The 20416-nt window shown below is 48.1% G+C and overlaps 1 protein-coding gene across 2 annotated transcripts in view; it reads left to right on the forward strand.

Annotated features, from left to right (window-relative positions):
* Positions 1-20416, forward strand: part of Cracr2a (calcium release activated channel regulator 2A) — a 107849-nt gene that overhangs the window by 18213 nt on the left and 69220 nt on the right. The window contains exon 1 of one of the 2 annotated variants that reach the window (XM_052174944.1): positions 14444-14518. The exons of the other annotated variant lie outside the window; for it this stretch is intronic. The gene's annotated coding sequence lies outside the window, so the exon portion shown is untranslated. Of the gene's footprint in view, positions 1-14443; positions 14519-20416 lie in introns of those variants that run through there. 2 annotated transcript variants of the gene reach the window in all.

Consider the following 20416-nt stretch of genomic DNA (forward strand, 5'->3'; position numbering starts at 1 on the left):
GCTTCCTCGTTTTCTCTGATTTGTTGGAACAATGCCTCATGTAGGCCAAGCTGATTCGGAGCTCACTCTCTAGCCAAGAATGACCTTGCTTGCTGGGATTGCAGGCGGCGATTGAACCCTGGGCTTTGTGCATCCCTTGGCAAGCACTCTGCATTCTGAGCTGCATCTCGGAGCTTCCCCGTGACGTGGCACCCCACCGCGTAGTTGACATGGTAGTTTAAGTCATTTAGTGTTACAGGTAATGCTGCCCTGAGTTTACTGCCTCTTTTATTGTGTGTGAACATGTATAATGTTTAAAATTTCTGAGTTATCTTTGAAATAGCCCAAGGACCCGGAATGTGGCTTCTTATAGCACTCTAAGAGCTGGTGGGGCTGAGTATCACTTGTCTCTGTAAATACCACTAGCGAGTCTTCTTCCAATCGACATCTTTCCTACCACCTCCTTCAGCCTCTCATGGTTGGACCAGTGCTGATGGCCTGTTGGCACTGCAGTGAGATGCCGAAGGAAAATGACTCTTAAAGCTTCCGTCATCCACAGTGGGAACTTAAAGCCAAGCAGGCCGATGTACTCACTCCCCGACGGGAAAGACTGGCTTCTCTGTAAACGGAACTCTGACTCACTCTACTCGCTGGGGCATCTCTTGCTTTGTCTTAAACCTTGAGCTTGCTTCGTGTGGTCAGGTCCACGCCCTCAACTCAAGGGTGCAAGAGGAAGAACTGGGTTGTCTGGCTGTTCTAGCTGTGTCTGGGAAGCGGCTTAGTAACCAGCAATAAAATTGGGTAGAGCCTGGCGCTGCTTTCCTCTTGACTGCAATCGAATACCTGAAGAGAAGTAACGTGAATATGAATATAGAGCGATTTATTTTGGCTTCTGGTGGGGAAGGCTTGTGGGAGCCCTGGCTTCCATCGTTGGTGGTGGGAGCCTGTGGCACGGCTTGCTCCCATCATCCCAGGAAGCAGAGAGCTTTGGCCAGCCTTACCCCATACAGCTGTCAGTTAAGCCCCGTGTCTAAAAGGTTCCAGAACCTTCTAAAGCAGCATCAGCAGATGGGGACAAAGCATTCAAACACCCTAGCCCATGGTGGGCAACCTGAACCTCGTGAGGGGTGATTTTAGACAAGTGCACAGCCCCAGCAAAGTTTGAGCACTATCTATAGTTTAGACTAGACAGGACTGGAATGTGAACCTGTATTTTTCTGATTCTATAACTTGATGCTTAAGATAGCAAAGCCTGTGCCTCACAGGGACAAGAAGTCTGGTTTACAGATACACCTCTTGCTCTCTAAGGATGTCATCAGCCATGTGCCTTGGTGGCCGTGGCCATGTGGAAGTTAAGAGCATCTCTAAGCATTCAGGACATGCCCCAGAGAAGGCCCCTGAGCTCTCCCTTTGCAAACTATCGCTTTCATAGGTTTGCCTCACTGCCACTTTGCTCCTCAGACCCCAAACACATATTGAGCAACCTCCGCATGCCAGGCCCCGTGCTGGGTTTGAGAGACAAGATGAAAGAGTCACATCCTGAGGCTTACAGCGCCTTCACGACAGGGCAGCAGAGAGCTGAGGTGCTACCAGGTGGCACTGGAGTGGCAGGGATGTGTCAGCTGGGTCCCAAAGGAAGCTGAGAAAAGGATTCACTCTGAAGTCAGGAGGCGGTGGTTCCTGGCTGTCTTAAGACTTCATCTTCTTCTTTAAACAATGCATGGTGAAGGAAGGAAGTAAGGGCCCGGAAGTGGTGGCCGTGAGCTAAGGTGTTGAGCCATCCTGCCCACAGCTCTAATGACTGTTCATGACCAAGGGACAAGGCCACACTCTGGATGCCGTGAGCTCCCTGGAGACTGGGTCAGAAAGATGGGCTGAGCCTGGTTTCGGTTTTTCTTTTTCCTGATTGATTGTTCAATCAATCCCTTCTTCAGCCCATGAGCTGGGTGGCCTCTTCATTGGACACTCATGCAGGTAATGAAGCCCAGACAGAGGAGAGGAGGGTCAGAACCGGAAGGCATGACTGATGCATGGGTCCAGGCATGGGATCCTCACACTCTCTGGCCCGGGCTGTTTGCTGCTGTGGTGTTCTGAACTGATGCTCCACCCCTCCCCAGCCCCCACGTTACATGCCCCAGCGTCTGGAGTCTGTGGTTATACCGCCACCTCAGTGTGACATTAACAAACCACAGCAGCCTATAGGCAGAGCTGGCGGGGAGGGAGCCTGCTGTTCTTAGACAATGCTCAGGTCTGCAGCTGCTGCCGCTACTGGCTGGGACTCTGTAGAAAATGAAGGCGCTGCAAGAAACAGCCTTGGAGAGATTGCTGAGATCTCTTCCTGGCTCTTCAGTGAGAGGGAAACTTATAACAGGTTGAAAGGGACAACAGAGCCCTGATGGGCTCAGATCATGGTCATTTATAGAGTGTGTCTCTGATGGGCTCAGATCATGGACATTTCTAGAGTGTGTCTCTGATGGGTTCAGATCATGGACATTTCTAGAGTGTGTCTCTGTGCTGATTGTCCTGTGGTGACTGCGATGTGTTCTGTACCCATCCTGTTCTCAAGGAACCAGTGACAGGAAAGTGATCAAAATACACTGCTCACCCGACCTTTCCAGTCCTGGTGAGGTCGGTGCTGCCCCCTAGAGGACAGAGTTCTAAATTGTCAGAGAAGCTGTGCCAGAAGCCCAGGGTTGGGGAAGAAGTCTAAATGTTGAAAGGACAAGGTCTTGAGAAGGTGGTATCCTTCCCCCCTCTTGTGCAGTCTGTCTAGATTAAAGCATTTCCAAATCCTCATTGAACTGAAAGGCCCCAGTGTAGCGTGCAGATCCCACCCACTGGTTTAGAGCATCCGAGCGGAGACACTTCAGAAATCGTTAGGGTCAGAGTCTGGGTCCTGGCAGTGTCACAGCTTGTCCACTTGTCCCCCACAGTGTGACAATGAAAGAGACAAATGAGGAGAAAGCTCAGTGGGCAAAGTGCTTGTGAGCCTGAGTTCAATCCCCAGGATTCACGTAAAAAGCTGGGCTTGGGGGCAGCCATGTCTATTGCTGGAGAGGCAAAGACTGGTGGGGGGAGGGGGGTACTCTGGGACACGACTCACTGGCCAGCCAACCTAGCCTGATTGGTGAGTCCCCAGAAGACCCAAGTATCAAAGTGCACAGCTCCTGAGGAAGAATGCCCAAGATTGACCTCCACAAACATGCTTGCGCATGCACTTGTGTACACACACACACACACACACACATGCACACACTCACAACTTGTTCAATATGGTCACATTGGGAAGAAGAATGACAACAAAAAGGTCTTATGTCCCCCAGACTATCTTCAGGTCTAGGGCACCCCCTACCCCCCACCCCGCCACCACCCCTCTTCCCACCATTGGCCCATCAGATTCCTGGCTCCAGTTTGTCCTGCCAAGTGGTCTACTAAGTCTCCAGAACTGTAGTGTCTTCCCGGGAGACTAACTCCACCTATCGTGGCTCTAGGTTTCTCTGTGTAGCCCTATTGGTCCTAGCGCTAGCTTCGTAGATCAGGCTGGCCTTGAACTCAGAGCTCCACCTGCCCCTGCCTCCTAGGTGCTGAGATTAAAGGCCACACCACAGTACAGCACTTGACCATGGTACTACATGTATAAATGAGGCTTAGCCCATGTGTGTGAATAACGCACTTCTCTGCTTTCTCTGCTTTTTACATTCCTAGTTGCTTCAGTAAAGGCCGCTTCCTCGTCCCCTCACACACAGGCTGGGAAAGGCTTTGTCGTCCCTTAGTCTTACATTGCAACAACAAATCCCGTTGCCTTCTGCATGGAACTGCTACCTGGACTTGCTATGGGGAGTGGATTCCAGTGGTCTTACATCCGGTCTAAACGTGTCCATCATCAGGGTGTGTATGCAGTGACTGTTCTGTCACATGTCTCAAGGCAGTCCTTATAGCCATCTTCATATTGACTTATGTGCCATTAAAAACTGTGACTTTGGGGCTGGAGAGATGGCTCAGCCATGGAATCCTCTGGCCTTTCTAGAGGACCTGGATTCAATTCCCAGCACCCACGTCGTAGTTCACAAACATCTGTAAGTCCAGTCTCGGGGGATCTAACACCCTCTTCTGGCTCTGCCAGCATGTGGTGCACAGACATACTTGCAGGTAAAACACCTATATGTGTAAAAATAAACAACAAAAATTTTAAAGGAATTTTAAAAGTTGTGGGTTCCCCCCCCCCTTCAATTAAGGCTAAAGGACGCAGATTGAGGAACTAGTCTATCTAGGAATTTTAACATAGGAGGTCAAAAGAATCGCTAAGGTTGAGAACGTTCTGTGCAGTGTTTATGGGACGGTAGCTGATCGCCTGAGGTTGGGAGGTTGCGCGTCTCAGCACTTGACTTTCTGTTGCTAAGTCAGGTCCTCAGGCAGCGTATGCAGTCAGCTCACGCTGGGGAGCTTTGCTGTCTCACACTGGTGGGTCCATGAACGTGGGCAGAGCATTTGTGTACCACGCCCTGAAGGGTTCCTGAGACTTGCAGCATCATTGGGAGGGTCTCAAAATGCCTTGGAAGTAAATTCTGTATCCTTCCTCCAAACTTCTCCAAGAAGATGATTGTATCCCATCTTCAGGCCACCAGCTTGGACTGAGAACAGCTAACCTGGTAGTGTAGCTAGTTAGTGATCAGCTAACCTGGTAGCATAGCTAGTTAGTGATCAGATAACCTAGTAGTGTGCCTAGTTGGTGATCAGCCAGTTATCTCGTATGAGGAGGCATCTCCAGGATGAGGGAGTGCAGCTCCATGCCCTGTTTCCCACTGAGTTACACAGTGAAACTTTTCCTTAACGATGTCCATGAAGCAGATTTCTCTCTGACTGCAAGGCTGGCTCAGCAGGAGAGGAGCTGGGAATCTTCCAGCCGCTCAACAGGAGCTCAGAAACTGCATTACTGCATCTAGTACTCCCAGGCCAGATTTGGAACAGTGAACTCAGAAGGGGCCAGTAGTGTGGAAGCAGAGGTACCACCTGAGGATGACACTGTCTTCGAACTGTGCCTGGCAAGAAACATCCAGGGACTGCGATGCCTTGACTAGGGGCAGGGCCTGGTCAGGGGGCAGGAGGAAGAGAGCAACAGACACGTTATTCTTAGTCTCTGATTGTGAGCTTTGCTGACATTTGGTGACCTGTTGTCCTAGAAATGATCAAAGGATGTGTGAACACTCCCGTTCCATTTTCTCGGAGTAATGTTTTCACTGAAAGAGATGTCTTCCTTCCATGGACGAGTGAGGTCATCTGATGCTGACAGGCTGCTTGCTACTGCCTCCTCCTTCCTTCCCCAAATGATTTCTTCTTCTGTTTTTATGCCCTGTGTGTATATGCACGAGCAGATGTGTGCATATGTGTGTGTGTGCATGTGTGCTTGTGTGTGTGTGTGCATGTGTGCTTGTGTGTGTGTAAATCTTGGTTCTGTCTATGAGAAATAACTTGCATATTTCTCTCTCTTCTCCTCTGTTTCTCTCTCTTGCTCTCATTCCCTCTAGAGTCTTTCTGCCCCCAACGTGACTGGCCCTCTTCCTGGTTCCATAACTTACTCAGATTCTGCGTATGAGAGAACACATGCAATCTTTGCCCTATTTAGCTTAGCACAGCGATCTCTCTGTCCACTCATTTCCCTGCAGATGACACTTCTGTTCCTTATGGCACAATAACGACCAGCGGTACACACAGGCCACGTTGTGTTTGCCACTCTGTTGGTTGGTGACTAGCATCTAGACTGGTTCTATATCTTGGCTGTTGTGACTAATTCTGTAATAGACGTACCTGTTCACGTGTCTTTGGGGTGCCCTGGCCTAGACGCTTTCCTGTACATTCCCAGGAGTGTAATGTTTTGAACGAGAGATAGTTTATTTAGTTGTGTATCTCCTGTCTTAATTTTGAGGGAGATGCTGCACACAGACTACAGTGAAGCTGTGGGTCTAAGGACCAGTTTGGGGAGTGGCAAGGTAGTGGCCATTCTGGACATCATCTCCCTTCCGGAAGCACCACCTCCTATTCTTGATCATGATGCTGGGTAAGGATAAGGGCCTTTCCCATGAGACTATGGTGTGGGGCTGAGGTTAGGGTTGGAGAGAGAGCCAAGGCCAACACAGGGGTCATTGCTGCTGTTCGTGGCTCTCTTTGGAGCACTTCCCCTGTGCCTCAAGGACAGAGGTCCTGTGGGAGTCCAGCTGAGCTATAAACACAGCCCTCCCTGTTTGGTAAAACCAGGAGGCTTCCCCAGAGTGGCTGGAGGGTGGATAAAGGCATACCAACAGATGCCCTGAGCCATGGAGAGAAAAATGTCCTACAAGGAAAGGACATGGCAAACACTGGACACTGCTCCTTTAGGCTCAGCCACAGGACACCCTACTGGCAACAGGACAGACAGATCCTGGCCTCCGAGGGCTCAGAATCTAGCAGCATATGTCTGTGTACTGTCTGTCCTTACAAGGAATCGATTAATTAGCATGACCATAGACATACCTAGGAGGGTGCATGGTCCCCCTTGAGAACATGTAACCAAAGGCCTAGCTTAGACTGCAAAGGATCCTCTTGTCCAGCCCAAGCCATTCACAGGTGAAATATGAGGCTCAGAGTGGGGAATAAAATTATCAGAGGTGGTCTGATCTGGTGGGTGACTGCTATGGAAACCAAAGCCACTTTTGTACCACCCCAACCCCACCCAATCCTGCTTTCACTAGAGCTGGGATGGATTGACATGTGTAGGGAGGGTCAGCTATGTCTTCATGGATTTTTTCAGACCAAGGGGCTTTAATGAAGAATACAGTGGATAGGTGACCAGGTGAATACTGACCATTTCCTTCCTAGGGGACCTCCAGTCCTTTCCATATATACAGAAGGGATTCTAAGTACAGGTTAGTGCCTGTAGGTACCATGTGCCCTGGGTTGTCAACAGAAATAGTAAACACATAGGATGCGGTTGCTAAGAAACAACAGTTCTCAGCCAGAGCAGTGCACCGCGCCTCCCAGCCCCTGTTCTGACTTTCACTCCCTGGGTGTCTATGCTAGTCCATGTCAGGGATCTTAAAGGGTTTTCCCGATGAGCCTTTTTACCTGACAAATTTTATGTTACTCGAGTTTATAGATATGTAAATAAGAGTACAAATAAAACATTGAGTGGTAGTAACCATAATGAAATTTACCTTAAAACAATAATTTAATACATACAATCTTTTGACTTATTAAAGAGGAGACTTTGCATACCAGCGAGGTAGCTGTGTGTGTTATTTTTACATTAAAATTAAATGTTGACTAAATATTTGACATTGCACCTTTAATCACGATTTCAATATTACAATCATCAACACTAAGGATACTATCTCCACAAATACATAGTACAAAATGGCACAAGTATTTTTAGGATGATTGTAGAAATCATTGGAAATTCTGCCCTACATCCAGGACAAAATTCATTTGACACTATTTAAATGAAACTCAAGTCAGTAATTCAGATACCAATTAAAATTTTACTACTTTGTATTTATTAATTGTGTGTGTGTGTGCACATGTGTATGTGTGTGCGCTCATGAGTGTGTGCACATATCATAGCGTGTGTGTGGAGACCAGAGGGCGAGTTTTGGGACTTGGTTTCTTTTACTGCGTGGGTTCAGAGGACTGAACTTGCGTAGTCAGCTTTGGCAGCAGGCATGCTGGCCTTCTGAGCCATCTCACCAGCCCCCCAAAAGCAAGCATCTAACACAATATAATTAAAAGGTATAATAATTTAACACACTAGAAAGTGTGATAGGGAAGTCTCAGTTTTCCATAATTAAGTCATTGTGTTTCTCTAAGAGCAGAAAGTGTCGCTTGTGCCGTGGAGACACCATCATTCATGACGCGGTCAGGGTCTCACACCTTAGTTTCCGGCTGCATTCTCCAGTGTCACCCCATGCAATGGCATGCGCAGCACAAAGTGCATGTGTTCTGTGTTCAGAACCAAGGGTTCCATGAAGCTATGTCGTGTAGCAGGGCCACGTGCCACCAAATACACTTCAGATTCAATATGTATTTGGTTTTTTCTGGGGGGGGGGGCGCGTTTCGAGACAGGGTTTCTCTGTGTAGCCTTGGCTGTCCTGGAACTCACTCTGTAGACCAGGCTGGCCTGGAACTCAGAAATCCACCTGCCTCTGCCTCTCAAGTGCCGGGATTAAAGGCGTGTGCCACCACTGCCCCGCTATATTTGGTTTTTAATTAATTGTTGGTCACTGCACATTCAGAACCTTTTACCGTTACCAGATGTCTTAAGACACTCACACTCAGTTATCTATCTATGCAAGAAGAAGCTCATTCAGTCCCTGGACCTAGATCATGGCTCTGCACCCGTCTGGTCTCTTTGCTTCCTGCCCTTTAACTCCAGCCTCCATACTGTCTCCAGAATGCCCTGGACTGTCTAATGGCTGTGTAACCCCAGGCATGTACCTAACAATTCAGAGCAGTGTGTGAATGAGTATAACAGTATTCTACAGGGTCCGGGAAGGACTCATTAAGGCAGCTAAAGTGTCTAGCTCAGTGCCTATCATATCCACCCTCCAAGTAAAGGGATATTTTTTTCCTGACTGGGTTTGGAGGTCTGGGTTCAAGGACTCTGGCTGTCCGCCTTGGTTGCAGGCGCCCTGACCTTCGGAGCCATCTGATCATCTCCAAGCACCCACCACTTAAGCTCAGAGGACTGGGATTCAGATGGTCCAGGAGGCTGCAGATGTCTGCATGTGCTACTCACGGTGCTGTGAACTGTGGTTCTAAAAATGAATGAGCCACATGTGTAAACAGCCAAGTGTGACTCAGTGGAACCAAATACACTTCAGATTCAATATGTATTTGGTTTTTTTCAGGGTGGGGGGGCGTTTCGAGACAGGGTTTCTCTCTGTAGCCTTGGCTGTTAACAACGAACACACAAAGACCATGACAGTCAGCTTCTGGGCCGCTTGAGCCCGCCTCTCTGGACCCGCCCTACTCTTTACTCTATCCGGGGCTGATGCTAATCATCCGGTTCGTTTCCCTGGTTACATCCCAAGCTTCTTCCCTCCCCAGCCTCTTCTCACTGCTCCACTGACCTGGACTTGCCTTCCTCATCTTCTAGATGCCAAGCAGGTGCCCCCTACTCCCCAGTGACCCCATCAACCTCAGCTTTGTCCTTCATTGTCCATCCTAAAGTTTTTGAAAAATATTTTATTATAAAAGTTATAAATGTGTGTATGAAATGGTAAAGAAGAAAGCCTAATAAGTAACCGCCATTGATTTCTTCTTCTTCTTCTTCTTCTTCTTCTTCTTCTTCTTCTTCTTCTTCTTCTTCTTCTTCTTCTTCTTCTTCTTCTTCTTCTTCTTCTTCTTCTTCTTCTTTTCTTCTTCTTCTTCTTCTTTTCTTCTTCTTTTTCTTCTTCTTCTTTTTCTTCTTCTTCTTCTTCTTCTTCTTCTTCTTCTTCTTCTTCTTCTTCTCCTTCTCTCTCTCTCTCTCTCTCTCTCTCTCTCTCTCTCTCTCTCTCTCTCTCTCTCTCTCTCTCTCTCTCCTTCCCTCCCTCCCTCCTCTCTGACTAGCCTCAGTTTATCATGTGTATTTATTTTAATCGGGCTGTAAGTTATTGACAACAGGAACGGGCAATTATAGAACACAATGTTTTGGATTGGGGAATCCTTCTCAAATGGCCAATAGGGTGAAGCCACTAGGTGAATTTGTTTGGCTTTGGAAACTCTGGATGTAAATACCTGGAAGTCCTGGCTTGCTAACTCTTCTGCAGAGTGGCTAAGGAGAGGGACCAGGATCCAGCAGCCGACTGAGCCCTGGCCTGTGATGAAGAGGATTCTTCATCTTACTTCAGACTCTCCTGAAATGCAGCCCCAGTCCCTGCCATATTTCTGGACTTGCTTTAGGGTAACACCGTTGATCTTGGCCACTTTAAATCTCTTGTAATAAAAAGCGGTTCTGAGTCCGGAAACAGCGAGGTTTTGGAGTTCACGCATTCTTGCTAGGCTTGGAAGGAGAAGTAATGACTGTTTTCAGAAAGCTCAGTGTGACGTGGCTAGAACAGGTCAAGAGGGGAACTCACACTGCAGGCCACAGGGTAAAGGGTGGCAGGTGGACAGAACAGCAGGGGATGCTCACAGCATCCTTCAAGATACAGGCAGAGATGGAGAGGATGCGCTGCTGTGCGCCCTGTCCTTTGAAACCAAATTAGGAAGATCCCCGTGAGGCTGGCATGGCGTGGGGAGCAGCTGCAGGACGAGGAGGAGCCTGTTCACTGTCTGAGCTCTGTCTTTTGGCATGCCAGGATGTGTGCAATTTAAATGTCTTTTTTTTTTCCTTGAAAAGAAATGTGAGCTTGCAAAGGCCATATTTAGAATTTAAGATTTCTTAGGAACGTTTATTGTAAGATTAAGGGGAAAAATTCTGAACTTTTGACTTCTGATGAGAAGTTCAGGGAATCGATTCAAAGCAGAGCTTTGTAATGTGCAAATTTGTAAACATACAAATTACTGACTAGGGCCTCCTGTTTTGGGGACCAGTGAGGGGAGAAGCTGGAGAAGAGGGGAGGTGGGGAAGGGCAGAGGTGGAGGGGCGGGGTCTGGTGACTTCATGGACATCAGTGAGGACAGGAGGAACTGGAGGCCAGAAGGCCAGGAGGCTGGCCAAGGTCAGGACTGGATTCAGCACTCGCATGGCATGATGGGTAACAGCTGTCAGTCACTACAGTTCCAGGGGATCTGGTGTCCTTCTCTGGGCATGCATGTGGTCCACAGATACTCATGCAGGCAAAATCTCCACACACATAAAATAAAAATAAATCTAGATTGAAAACAATGGTGATGCAGTTAGCACATGGTGAACACTGGGTGTGGGCCAGGCTCCTCGCTAAGGACCCCGTGCGGAGTGTGTTTCATTACCTCCACAATGACCTTACCATAGAGATTCTGTTTGTTATACATGTTCAGTGACTAAAGTTACCTAAGATAACTGCTGTAGCCCACACAGATGCTCAGTGGCTAGATCCGAAGCCCCACATTCTCTGAATGACAAACATGTAACAGTGTCCATCAGGAGTCACGTGGGAGCTGAGCACAGGCTCCCAAGCTTCCGTGTAAGACCCTCATCACCCGTGTAAGGCTACTCTGCCACGCTGGAGAGGTTTGGAGATAAAGGGATCACATGAGAGGGTACAAGTGGAGACACCTGTGTCCCCAGACCTGGCCCTCCACCAGCTGTCAGCCAGGACCTGGAACTGCAGGCACGCTTTTATTGAAATGAGATAGTACAATCTTTGACAGTCATATGGGAATGTTTGCGAGCGGCAGATAAGAGGGTAACTCATAAATGATGGGTGTAGGCGGCACATATCTTTGTGGACCCTAAAATGCCATATGAATGTTTTCTTGTTATCAGTGTTGACATGACTCAGCCGATGATGTACGCAGGGAATTCACCACAGTCCTGATTACAGAATCACACTCCCTAGAAAACTGAATGGCGACCGACAACCTATTTTGAGCCAAATTATGTGTCCCTACTACACCTGAGCACCAGGAGTGGTCTAGGGGTGCTTGTGGAGTTTCTGCAGTGTTTGACCTGATTACCAGGGGTCTTCAGCACTGTCCACTGTGCCCAGTGCTAACACTAGGCTATGTGTTCAGCCTTGGGGTTCCCTAGTTTTCAGAGCACAGAAGAGAGATACTTAGGGACCTGACGATGAACCCAGGACAGAAATCTGGTCACCAACATCTGGGCTCACCTCCAAAGCAAGCTCCCCAGCTGTTGTTCACGCCTTCTCTAAATACCATGGCTCCAAGGACCTTCCAAGTTTGGGACTGCAGAGATTGCTCAGTGGGAAAAATGTGTGAGCAGTGGGGCCCTGAGTTCCCATCCCTAGTGCTTACTTAAAAAGCCACACACAGTGGTGCACACTTGCAATCCTGGTGCGGGTTTGCTGGCCAGCCAGTCTAGCCAGAGCTGTGAGCTCCAGGTTCAGTGAGAAACCTTGTTTTGGAAAACAGAAAGTTGGACATACAGTTGAGGAAAATGCGTGATGTTGACCGCTGGCCTTCATGCACACACACATGAACCTACATGTCAATGCACACCCACTCAAGACTCAAAACACCTCCTTTTCCAAAGGTTGTCTTGACATTTCAGCCACCATCTGTCACCCCTAATGTCCTGCCGATTGGCTGTGGAAGCTTGTGTTGTTGCATTGTTGTATCGTTGTGTTGTTGCTAGCTGGCTTTGTCTTCATGGGTTGTGTCCAATCCCTAGCCTTCTGTATGACTCTAGGAGATGATGTATAGACTTGGGATCTCTCATCAGATGGGCAATAGCCCCACCTTGTTCCAAAGAAGGCAGGAGGGGCTGATCGTTTCATTCTTAGAGACACACACGCTGTTTTAAATTAACTTTTCATTTTGCTGTGCCTGCTATCTCTTCACGGAGAACACGCATCTTTTGAGAATCAGGCTAGTCTCTCACAATTTCACTCTCACCTTTGAGTATCTGTGTGATTTCTCTTGGTTATAGTCAGGGACAGTGTCTGGCTGGATCCAGAACGAATGGCTACTGTCCCAACACCTCCTCCTCTGAGGCTGCCTCTTCTGAGGCTGGCTGCTTGCATACAGCCTTGTACCTTTCTTTTACTTCAGTGACTCCAGGTCACTACAGTGACTGGGAATTGGCAGATCTGGGAGAAAGGTGAGTTCACTAAATGCAGTTGTGACTGAATCCAAGGGGCAGGAGTGCAGAGGAGGGAGCTAGGTCCTGGGGTATCCTTTTGGCCACTTCTGTATAGCTGTGCCTAACACACCTGACACAGACATGTTAGGGGAGGAAGGCTGTGTCCTGGCTCACTGAATCCTCCCTTTCAGGGGATTCAGTCCATGGTTACTCAGTCTCATGTTTCCTAGCACAAGTCATGGCACCAGGAACATGCAGTGGTCAGGACTCCCACCTCATGGTGGACAGGAAGCAAGGAGAGAGAGAGGGCGAGGAGGGAGGAAGTTGGGGGGGGAGGAAGGTGGGGAGGGGGAGGAAGGTGGGGAGGGGGAGGAAGGTGGGGAGGGGGAGGAAGGTGGGGAGGGGGAGGGGGGAGGAGAGAGGAAGAGAGGGAGAGAGAGGAAGAGGGGCAGAGAAGAGGGCCAGGAACAAGATGTCACCAAGGATGTGCTCAAGTGAATGACTTCCTCTCTGTGGACCCCATCTGTGAAAGTTTTCAGAATTTCAAAATACTGCCACTCACTCACCGGGGGCCTGGGCTTCAACACCTGAGCCTTGGGAGACATTTCAAAATCAAACCATAGCAGGTGCCTGGCAGCTTCCAGAAGGCATCGTCTGCAAAGAGAAGCGAGGCCAGCGACAGGCGGCCTGCGGAACAGTAGGGCACACTGGCCTGGGAGAGAGGGACTCAAGATTCCCTCCACACACTAAGACTTGTTTACTGTGTAATCTTGAGAAAGTCTGTAGGGCTTGACATATTTTTGTGAAGTTGCTAAGTAAACGTGAAACAGCATCACCCTGCATCGTCTGGTCTGCCTGTTCGGTTAAAGTGTGTTTCTTATCCACTCAAGTTAGAGAGGCCAATCTTTTTATTTACAAAGATGTTTTCCCTCACCTTACTGTAAATACAGTAACAGTAATAAATGAGAAAATAGAGAGCAGTGGTCCTCAACCTTCATAATGCTGAGACAGCCCCCAACCATAAAATTATTTTCATTGCTATTTTATAACTGTAATTTTGCTACTGTTATGAATTGTAAATATCAGATATGCAGGGTATCTGATATGCGACCCCTGTGAAAAGGTTAGTTGATCCCCAAAGGGGTCTAGACCCACACATTGAGACCCACTGACATAGAAGAAGATCAGAACAATCTCTTTAAGAAAGAGCACTCTTCTTAGTCAACGCCCCTATAGGCTCATAGCTGAAGGTTTGGTCCCCAAATGGCTTCATTATTCCAAAAAGATGTGAAAACTAGGGGTCACTGCCTAGCTAGTGGAAGGGCATCACTAGGGGCCTGTACTGAAGGCTGTATCTTACCGGTGGGCCCCTCTGTCTCCCTATCATCAACATGACCTCACCAGAGTCCAGAAACCACAGATCTGACTCACCAGAAACTGAAGGCCCTTACACCATGAGACAAACCCAATCATTCCCCTCCCAAGGACAAAACATCCAAACAACCCAGCTATTAACATGTCATGGCCTCCAAAGAAGCAAATCAGGCACCTGCAGCCAGGAGTGGGGTGGGACAGGGTGGGGTTCCACTCCCCTGACTTTACTGAGGGTTGCTGGTGGGAACCAGTTTAAGAGGAAGCAAATCTGGTGAGTTTTGGGCTCAGTGAGCACCTGTAGGTGTCTTAGCGAAGTGAGTGTTTTCCCCCCATCACTTTTCCTTGTTAGAAAGTGCTGAAGTCACCTTCTGCTGACTCTCTGGCACACAGGAGAGTGTCTGCTCACGGTTAATGATCCCGGACTGAGTGAATGAGAACTGTGGTCTCATACAGAAGTGGAAGCACCTGGTGAGTCTTTGCCTCCCTTGGCCTGAGTGGGTGAGCTCCGGAAAGGCCACGTTCTTCCATACTATCCAACCAGCCTCCTAGATCTAGCTGTGGCTTCCACTTAGACTTTAGCAGAAAGAATGATAGATAACTGCATTTTGGATTTGCTTCTCCACCATGTCCTCAGGCATGTTCTCAGTCCATGTGTTTTATCACAGTGGTCAACCCAGTCTGCAACATTCTTTCCTAACATGTTCCACAATGTTCTTTCCTGATTCAGTCTTAACGAGCTCAAATTAACTGTAGACAGCAAGCCCACTCCTTCCCTATTCCAAAGCTATTCCTCTTTCTGCGACTATATTAGTCTATTTTCTGATACTGTAGCAAAATACCCTTGGCTGTGTGCTCTTTGAAAAAAGAAATCCGTGTATGTAGTCCGTTAGCCACAGCTGGATCATATGAAAGTGATGGCGTCATGGAGGGATTGCCTGTGAGAGTCCGAGATCACATAACAAGCCAGGAAGCAGAAAGCAGTCAGGGTCAGGCTCTGATTTCTGTAACGATGCTTTTGTGAGAACTAGAAGCAGTCCAAGGGGTGTGCTCCCAGTCATCTCCCATAGGCACCAAGTCTTCATGGTCTCCCCATCTCAATATGGACACACTGTGGACCAAGTTTCCAAAGTATAAGCCTTTGGTTGGGGATCAACCACAACCAAATGACAGTGAACACTTTAGAGGGATGCCGTGTGGGTCTTTCTTGTAAACCCCACTGCACCCCTGTACCAGTCAGGGCCATGAATCTGGCTACAGCCTGCATCTCTATCTTCGAGGTGAGCTCTGGTGCTGCGGGGAGCATCTGCAGACTGAAGGCAGTCATTTCAGGAGGCCTTGTAGAGAACTGAGGCTCTGGGATGCCGTGGACCCCGCCAGGCCAGGTTAGGGTTGCTAAACATGCTTCCCTGAGCAGTGCCCTGACTGTGTCAGTTCTTCTCTTGGAAGAGGGGACTAGGTCTGTTTCCTTCTGGGATTTTGCATCCTTCTGGGAAGTACATTCTCTCCAGCCTTTTCCCCAGATGGCTATAAAGCTCCTTCCACTGTGTCTCTAATGGTAAACATGGTATGCTTCAGTTCTCCCTGGGGTTTAGGTGGGATTCAAGTCACTAGTAGCAAAAGCCCTGTGTAAGGAGCTGCCAGTTTTCCATCAGCAGTCACCAGAGCTGAGGGTACCAGGTGAACAAGAGACTAAAGGCCCTTGGACTTCCTTGGACTTCATCTGTTCCCAAGGCTCTCTGCTGCAGACCCTGAGCACACCAGCTCATTGTTACTGTTTTAGTAAAGTCATAGTGGGGATCGGATCGGTTCCAAGACACCCCCCCCCCCATGCTACACTCTGGATATTCAATCCCACAAATGAAAATGCTGTGCTATTTCTGTGTAACCTCCACTCAGCCTCCCAAATTCTGCAGAGCATGCCCGGAAGATGGACAGTGAGGATGAATGCAGTGCAAATGGTTGTTAGGCTGCATTGTCTCAGGAATAATACCACCACCACCTCTGCGTGCTCAGTACAGACAGCATTATTTAATATTGTTAATCACTGGCTTGTTGAATCTGCTGAGGTGAAGCCCAGCTAGCTGGAGGGCTGGTTCCATTCCTAATGGATCATCGGTGAGATCTCAGACTTGGAAGACCTGATCACATCAAACTGCTCCATGCTGGCATGAACAGGACCTTTGAAGCTATTGGAATGGAGAGAGCTATTTTGCATACAGGAGGGTGTGAAGGACCAGGGGCAGAACCATAGGGACTGAATTACAGAGGCCTTCCAGAATTCCTGTGCGGAGCCAGTTTGGATGACAATAAAAAAAAGGGGGGGGGACCTTTGGGAGGCAGTGATCTCAGAAGGGCTATCTATGCTCACAGAGGAGACTGAGGACTTCCTGAGAGAGGCTCAAGAATACTCCTTAGCTCCCCCTGCTGCTTGAGTGTGTTGTAAGAGACCGACCAGCATTTGGCCTTGGAAGAGGGATGTCACCAGAACCCAGCTTTGATGGCATCTAACCTTGGATCTCCAGATTCAAGGAACAAATGAAGAATGAATTTTTAATGACCACTGGCCACTCAACCCATGGTATTCTTGTTATAACTGGGCCAAAGCATTAAGTCCTAGTAGGACTTAGTAAGCATAGACAATGGAATGGAAGGGGGAAGAGAGAGACAGAGACAGAGAGACAGATGTTTGAAGATGCCTGGACACAAGCAGACTGACAGAAGAGAAAATAAAGTGAAGGTGAGAGTTGGGGCAGGAAAATGGGAGTTGATACTGAGAGATATTAATGGCCCATCATGTTTAAGGCTTAGCCTGAAAGCTGGTGGGGTCTCTGTGTTTCTGTGTTAGATATATCTCCTTGGCAAGGTTGTCATGGATTCTGAGGAGGCAGAGTTGTGATTTAATAAAGATATTTTAAAATGGGCTTGGGCATGAGGTTTAAGAGCAAGAGAAGTGCTTAGAAGAAATTAGGACCCATTCAAGAGCATGGCTGTAGGCTTCTCAACAGAGAATTACCTTGTTGCTATGGTAAAATATTCAACGTTGGATTCCTTATAAAAGAAAGCGGTTTTTATTCACCTCACAGTTCTGGATTTCTAAGGCGTCTTTACCAATGTCAGCTTCAGGTGAGGGCCCTCTTAGCAGATAGCAGGTGTCAGGGATACATGGGGTTAGATGGGGGGTGGAGGGGAGGGGGAAGCGGGCAGGGAGGAGGGAGGGAGAGAGGGAGGGATATCACAAAACTGCAGAGGGAGCCAGAGACCATAGAGGACACGGCTCACTCTTTTAAAGTGGTCTACTCTGAGGAAATGGATCCACTCACACTAGATCCAGTGCGTTCTGAGGGATGAGTATTAACCACATCACCAGGCCTGCCTCTGAAAAGTCCACCACCTTCCAGCAGTGTCTTAGCATGTGAACCTTGGGGAAGAAACCACATCCAAACTGTAGGGATGCTCTTTGGTTTCATTTTACATCTAGACATAAAATTAGCTCGCAGGGTTCCAGAGATTCTCACTGGGTGCAAGCATTTTCTCCTCTTGCAGAGTACCAGAGCTCAGTTCCCAGCACCCACAACTAGCAGCCCATAACTCCCTGTAACTCTCCCTCCAAGGTTTCAGGTGCTCTAGCCTGGACTCTGTGGGCATCTGCACTCAGGGGCGCGCGTGCGCACACACACACACACACTAAATGCCTGCTCTGCTAATTATAATTATTGCTAATAATAATTATAATTATTATTAATGATCAATACACATAATTCTTCACAAGTCTGCAAAGTAAAATCTCATAGCCTCATTTTACAGAGAGAAAGACAGAGACAGAGAGAGAGAGAGAGAGAGAGAGAGCAAGATTTTTAGAGAGGACCTAGGTTTAAATCCACAGTCTGCCACATGATTACTTAAACTTCTGGAAGCAGGATTTTGAGGCGCTGCTTGGAACCTGATGCCGACAGGGCAAACCAAATGAAATGAAAGCTTCTTAAACGGTGTTATTTGCCCATTTGGATGATCTCCATGACAGCCGACTTTTCTTAAACATTTGATAATACCTTCCGATCCAAGTTAGGTAAATGAGAGCCTCCTGACAACCAGTGACAATCACTGTGCTCTACTCGGAGGAAGAAGAACCAGCCATGCAAATTGTCCTGTTACTTATAGACATGTGCCATGCACAGACCTGCTCTCCCCTACCTCAGATAGATGATAGATAGATGACACATACCTGCTATCTCCTACCTCAGATAGATAGATAGATAGATAGATAGATAGATAGATAGATAAATATGAATAGGTAATGACCCTGGCCAGAGTTAAATTGTGTGGACAATTATTGGGAAACAGCTTTATTTGGGGGTAGTGCCCTGAGGGGTTTCATCATACGCACGTCATCTCCTCTGCTCCCTTATTTGTGTCTCATTCCCTTGCTACAGTGTAAGCTCACCAAGGAAACCGTGCTTCCAAGTTCCTCGCTCCACCTTCCATGGCACAGGCCTGGTTTGATGATGTTTGTGTGGCTTGGGAGAGAGACGTGATGACTTCCTGCAGATGCAGTTGGGACATCACCGTGCAGGAGAAAGCAGAGGCTTTGAGAACTCAGACCCAAGACTGAAGGCATAGGGCTGAACAAAGATCACTGAAGGTCAGAGACTTGGAAAGGAAGATTTGGAGCTGAGAGAATTTGGAAGCATGGGTTCCAGAGAAAATATGCAAAATGTACCCGAGTGTTGAGGCAGGAGAGTTGTCCTGGTATGGAGCTGCAGGAGCCCAGCCTGAGGGATATTTCCAAGTGGGTGCTTTGGAGAGGGAATGAGCCCAGAAGAGTGTGGTAAGAGGGAAGGGAGCAGGAACCAAAAGGGAAGAAGGCAAATCAAGAACAGGGCCAAAGTTCCAGTCTTTGGTCCTGCCAAGTGTTTGGGAGTGTAACTCACAACTCTTCCTTTACCCTCAAAAGACAAGGGGTCTGGGCCTCACACACAGGTCTGTCACTGGCTGAAAGCTATTTAGAAGGGTTGAGGAAACGTAAGGACACTTGGCTCTGCCTCTGCATCAGGTACCTCTAGCAGCCTGAGTCTGGTTTCTAAGAAGCACAGGTTCAGTCAGTGCGAGCACCCGGCAGCCCAGCAAGGGTGCACAAACGTTTCGGAGCGTCGATCCGTTAGGACTGGTCGAGGACCTTAACCTTGATCAGCTCCACCACGCTGTTGTAAATCCCTGCAAACTGAGACCATATGCAGGGTCCTCGTCTATGGGGCAGAGAGTGTGTGCCTTTTCTTGCTTATATCACAGCGTGTTTGCAAAATCAAAAGGCGGCGTGTGTAGAGCCCTGCTGACAAGATGTTATGTCAAGACAGAAGCCGAGCACACCTTTCCCTCATCGCCCTGGAGTCTGTATTAGCACTCAGGCCTCCCTGAGCTTCTGTCTTGCGGGCATCAGAGCTGACAGCCTTTGAAAGGAGCTTGTTCACATTAGGAAGAAAGCAGCCACTCTCCTAATGTTGATAAATTTTGCAGCAGTTTCTTTAATATATACCAGCCGACTTGAAACACATCTAATTAAGCAGCAGATAGCTTACTGGGACTGCACTTGACTTTGAAGTGCTCCTCAGCGATGGGGAGGAGGTATTGGGAAGCTAATCATAATAGGACTTAGCTCTTATAAAATGCCTTTTATCTTCAAAGTGGTTTACAACCACTAATTATTACAGGAATTAGGGTGAACAGCAGCCATCTTGGTGAGACCCGAAGCCATTAGCAAGGGCCTTTAATGTATCTTATAATAGATCAGGGGATCGCGCACGGGGGTGTTTAAGAACAGCTGTCCGAACCTGGGAGAATTATTTTATAGAGGTAAGACAGCTGTTCCCTGTCTCCCTGGAGGCTAGAACATGGAAATTGGACCTAATTTGAGGAGAAAGGATGCTGATGGAGGATTGCATAAGCCTATAGCAGGCTGCGGGAGGGAAGATGGTCTTTATCAACGGTGCCTGCACACACCTTTCTGGGGCTTGTCCCTTCCGGCCGGTGGTCATCTGAGGTCACGTCACCATGTTCCATTCAGCTGGAGAGTCTGTTACTTAATCAGTCTTGACTTTTGTCTCTCCATGTATTTCCTCTTTTCCCTTCTTTAGATAGGGAATACAGAGCAAGCACATGAAGATACGTATCTGTCTCTGATTTATCTCTCCCTGTATCTCCCCTCTCACTTATATATAGATATATACATACAGATATATACATACAGATACATATACAGATACACACACACACACACACACACACATGTATCATCATGTTGGGGAGGTTTAGGAAGTGCAGCCTTGCTGGAGGACAAGCCTTCCCCGCTTCTGGTTCTCTCTCTCTCTCTCT

Source organism: Apodemus sylvaticus, chromosome 2 (genome assembly GCF_947179515.1).
Source record: "Apodemus sylvaticus chromosome 2, mApoSyl1.1, whole genome shotgun sequence".
In the NCBI taxonomy this organism is placed as follows: domain Eukaryota; kingdom Metazoa; phylum Chordata; class Mammalia; order Rodentia; family Muridae; genus Apodemus; species Apodemus sylvaticus.